The sequence below is a fragment of the Bos grunniens genome, chromosome 2 (genome assembly GCF_055505025.1).
Source record: "Bos grunniens cultivar Pamir isolate PY7600 chromosome 2, Bosgru_T2T1.0, whole genome shotgun sequence".
In the NCBI taxonomy this organism is placed as follows: Eukaryota; Metazoa; Chordata; class Mammalia; order Artiodactyla; family Bovidae; genus Bos; species Bos grunniens.
Genome location: NC_141166.1, coordinates 75,516,817 through 75,522,237, shown reverse-complemented (window position 1 = coordinate 75,522,237; position 5,421 = coordinate 75,516,817).

Genomic DNA, 5,421 nt, shown 5'->3' with positions numbered 1-5,421 from the left:
AAAAAAAATAAAGTGCTGAAAAATTAAAGCTGTCAAAAAAAAAAAAAAAAAAAGCTGAGACTCTCTCGCCAAGTCCCATTTTATCCCTAATCAGCTTTTTGGTTCTTCTTTTGAGCAGTAACATACCACAAAAAGCGGCTAAGCTCAGAGGAAGGGAGGAAGTGGCAAGGTCACCCAGGATGCAATAGACTGTCATCCAGTGGGCCCCAGGACTGGCTGCCCTGTTAGTCACTAAATCAAAGTTTCTACTTCCTGCTGTCTGAAGGTCAACTCCAAGAGTTCCTGGCAACACTTCTCAGGTGCCGAAAGCATTTCTATACTCGGTCTCAATATGATCTGCAAAAATCACAAGTTGTTTGGTAGAGAGAACTGATAGTGCTATTTCCATCTTACAGATGGGGAACTGAGAGGCTGAGAGGTCAAAAGACTGGTCCAAGGTTACAAGCAAGTGAAGGAGACCAGAACCAGGACCCAATACATGCAGGACACTATGTCCCACTCATCCCTTTCTCCCAAACTCCCTCTCCTTCTTCCTTGAGCTCCCACAGTACCCTGTGATGACCTCCTCAGCAGATTTCCAGTTTTCCATCTCTTAGCCATAGTATGCCTTACCCATTTCATCCCCAGCTCATGACACATACATGACTCATAAAAAGCATTCAGTGAATATTTGTTGAGTTAAACTGTGCTAAAGCCCAAGACTTCTAACTCTAAACTCATAGCTCTAGAATCTATTTCTCCCTAAAAGTGCAATTTACTGGCTGCAAAAAGAGTTCATCGAAGATGACTTGGAAAGCAGTGACAAATATTCAAAAAAAATAGACTAGTTTCATGACCCAAAGGTAATTACAAGTTTCATTTTTATTTCCTCCAACTTTTTTTCCCATGAACATATGTATTTTACAGATTGAGTTTATAAACAATTTAACACTGGATTGTAAAACTTTTTCCTCATTATCGTATTTTGGTGAAAATCTTTATTTTCAATGTTTCTTGAAATTTTTATTCCAATATTTAAATATATCCCAACATTATAATATTCAAACATATAAATATCAGTGTTTAGTTTTTCTTACTGTTTTTTATCTAAGCTGGTTCTGACTTTTAAATTATTATTAACAAATTTAAGATGAACATCATTGTGAATAAATCTCTGTTAAAGTTTATGACTGTTTCTTTAAGACAAAGTTCTAAAAGTGAAGTTACTTTTAAAGTTTTTAGAAATTATTGTTAAATTGCTTTTCAGAAAGGGTATAGCCTGAGGTTCTTTTGTGACATTAGACAATTAGAAATATAATGCTGAAAGAAAGTTAGGTATTCTCTATCAAAAATCAAGTTATTTTATGGATAGGAAAACCAAGGCCTGTGAATGGTTTATCCAAAGTAATATTGTTGTTAGGTTAATATATTTGAGAGGAAATAAGCAAAAAGAAGGAAAATTGACATTCTTAAGGTATAGGTACAACCATAAAATATGAAGGAAATTGGTTTAAGATATGCCCAGCAGGCCAGGGGGTAACGAGCTCATTCAACAAAGCTCTCCACTGCTAGCTGTATATTTCACTAACTACTGTAATTGATTCTTCCTCTGCCTCTAACTGACTCTCAAAAGAGACCCTTAAAGTTTTGACATCACACTCTGACTCCTGGCCAAATTGTTAGTCATCAAACATTTCAAGTCAAGAAGACTTAATTGAGCACCTACTGTGTTCTAAATATTGTGGTAGGTACTGAGGACACAGTGACGAGCAAGAGAAACAGAGCCCCTGTACCCAAAGAGCTTATATGCAGAAAACAGACCATAACAAATAAATGATGTCATTTCAATGACCAATAAAAGCCATGAAGAAATAAAATAGGACAAGATACATGTGATGGAGACAGCTGCTAATCCAAAGTGATCAAGCATCAATTTTCTGATAGTTAAGACCCAATTGATAACAAGGAATAGACAATGAAAGATCTGGAAGAAAGCAGTCTGATCCAATGGCTCCGAGCCAGGAGCAAACAGCCTAGCAAAAGGACAGAAAGAAAAACAGACAGAACAGAGGGAGAGGCAGGCAGGGACAATCTCATGTAGGGCCTGGAAAGTCACTATAGGAGGGACCTTGGATTTTATTCTGTGATGGAAAGCCATCGGGGGCTGTAAGTCCAGAGCTGTGTGCTGAGCTTTCTGCTTTGTGGAGATTGAGATCACCTGTAGAGAGAGTGCAACTACCTAAGACCGAGGGTCTGCAGACTGAGCTCCAGTGACCCCACAATGAGAGGTGTTGCTGGAGAGAAGGGAGTAAAGGAGACTGCCATGTGTGTTATTTAGGTACGAGGAGAACCAAGAGATTGTGGTCTTCCAGAAGCTCAAAGAAAAAAGTGTTTGAAGGAGTGTGTGACCAGCAGCATCCAAGGCATCTGAGAGGATAGACAAGGTCAGGACATTGACCACAAGCCTTGACAAAATGTGGATCATCAGCAACTCTGTAAAGAGTGAGTTCAGTGAGGTGACTGATATGACTGAATGGCATGGACTGGGGAGAGAAACAGTGGTGGAGAAACAGAGATAACAAGTAAAGCTGACACTTGGAAGGAGTTTTGCAGGGAGAAACAGCAGAGACGTGGAACCAGTCACTAGCACAGAGCATGGGTCTAGGGGGGTTTTGTAGCAGCACCCTCCAATAGAACTTTCTGCTATGATGGGACTGTTCTGTATCTGCCATTGGGCACTTGAGGAGTGATGGAAGTGAGGAATTGAATGTTACATATTACTTAATTTATTTGATTTAAATGGCTGCATATAACTGATGGCTACTGTTTGGGGAACACAGTTTGTAGTTGTTCCTTTGAGAAGTGATGTTAAGACATATGTGCCTGCTGATAGGAATAATTATACACATTAATTAGATGGGTACCTGAGTAACTCTGGATTCTGGGTCACTTTTCTACCACCACCTCCTTCATGTCCTTAAACCTGTTGGTGTTTGACTCATGGTTTGTCTTTTACAATAAGATAAAAAAAATTCCACTCTTATGGTCAATCCAATAAATCGTTATAGTTCTATATGAATCACTTTAACCTCTATGTGCCTTAGTCCCTCCATCTAGAAATGAGGTTTGAAACGAAAACAGCTCAGTTCCCATTTTCTAAGGAAAAAAGAGGTCATTGGTAGATCTAGTTAGAATGGCTGTATGATAAGCAATTAAGACCAGAGGCTTTGCGTAGAGCAAGCTATAGACGTCCAGCTCCCAGCTCTATGATGTATTAGCTTTGAAACTTTATGTGAATTACATGAACTTCTCAATGTCTCAGTTCCGACATCTGGAAAATGGGATAATAAGAGTCTAGGGTAAGGATCAAATGAAATCTCTTGAGCACGGTGCCTGCCTGGCATATAGTCGGCATAAATAATAAAACAAAAATTCAGAAATGTTAACTATTATTATTAACAGCACGCATGAGAGAGACCAGCCTTGGAAGCAAGCACCAAGATGCCCCAGTCTGGTGCTGGTCTGAGGACGCTAATGTCTCAATGTATTCGTTTTCTTATCTGAAAAGTAGATACAAAGGCTTATATGACATCAGGATAGCTTAATTTCCTAAGCCTGGGATCCAGGATTAGGATACAGCTTCTCTAATTTATAGCATATGGCTCCTTCCTGGAAGTGGGTGGAAGGACAGGAGGCTTTGGAGGACTTCTCCAATGAACATTACCCACTGCATGACTTGTTATTTTTCCCAAACTCTTATCTACCAGTGCTGCCCATGTAAACCAAAAGACTTACTGATAATTCTGAGCCCAGCTGCCAGGCCAGCAGTCATCTGTTTAGAACTTCAAATGAATGCCCCCCCAACATCCGCCTACTTTCTCCACACAACACTACAAGATAAGTCTCCCCTGGCTCCTGATAAAGGCTTTGAAGAACATCTTGTCTGTTAACAAACAGCTTTTGATTATGCCTGGGTTTGATCTTTATTTTGTTCTTATTCATCAGACCTCTTTAAATGGATTCTTTCACACTCTTCAGATTAGCCTAAAGGAAGCCCCATGAAACAATGCATCCAATTCTCCCTGGGTGCAGGGAGTGGGCTGTCAAAAGACCACATATGGCCTCCTGCAAAGCTATGAATGGAAAGAGTGGTTGGTGATGTTGCCAGCACCAGTGAAGAGTGAATTAGGCTAGCTTCAAAAGCAGTTCACTTTTCACTTTCATGCATTGGAGAAGGAAATGGCAACCCACTCTAGTGTTCTTGCCTGGAGAATCCCAGGGACAGGGGAGCCTGGTGGGCTGCCATCTATGGGGTCGCACAGAGTCAGACACGACTGAAGCGACGCAGCAGCAGCAGCAGCAAAAGCAGTAAAATAGGATAGAAGAGCAGAAACACAGCACACAGGCCTCTGGCCCAGGACAATCTTCCCTCACTTTCAAAGAACATTTGTTTCCCTTAGAAAGAGACAGCTTCTTCGTCAGAAAGCCCTAGGTCATCACTAGTGTCTAGAACACCAGAGCTGACCTCCCACTGGCAGAACAGGAAAATAGCCAGTATGATTTGGAGAGGTAGAGAATATATCCCCACCCCAAGCTGATGTATTTCTGAAAGTATTCTGTTAAAACATTTTTTTTTTCTTTTGGAGAATCATCACCCTTGACCTAGAAGGACTGTAGCCACATTTCCCACCTTAAACGCTAATGCATAGCTTGGGCTGGCCTATCCATCTGGACACTGATTGGTTGAGGAATATGTGTTTGACAATTTATTTTTAAGATAAATTGGTGAACAGGCACCAAGTTGCCCATAATCTTGGCATCAGGATTTTTTATTTCAAGCAGTGACATAAAACTTGGAGTTTTATTTCAACTCAAAGTGATTAGAAGAAAGGAACTTTATATAAAGGATATAGAAGACCCAGGATCTACAACTTGGTCAAGCTGTTTCTATTACATAGAGACCTCAACCCCAAAGATGTCTTCTTATTCTTGAAAGTATCCAAATCACTATAATTTCAATGAGAATTTTTTTTAAAAAATTGAACTGAACATTTTCTACAGATGTGTTCATGATGCACAAACCAGATTGAATAACTAATTATTTATACCAAATAAGCTACAAGGGGAGTGATTAGGACTCAGCACTTCCACTACAAGGGGGCACAGGTTTGATCCCTGGTCAGGAAACTAAGATCTCACACGCATGCACTGTAGGCAACCAAGAAATCAATAAGCTACAAGAGCTATGTTACTTTTCTTATGCACCATAAACATCATAAACATAAGGCAAAGAGAACTGTTAGATAGATTGGAGAATCGCACTTGAAGTTCATCTTCTAGAAATATTGCCTATCTCATCACAGAGCTGGTCTAATGATAATCACTATTGCTACCACCAGGCGCTGGCCATTTGTTGGCACTGTTATTTTTGTGCCACTTCTG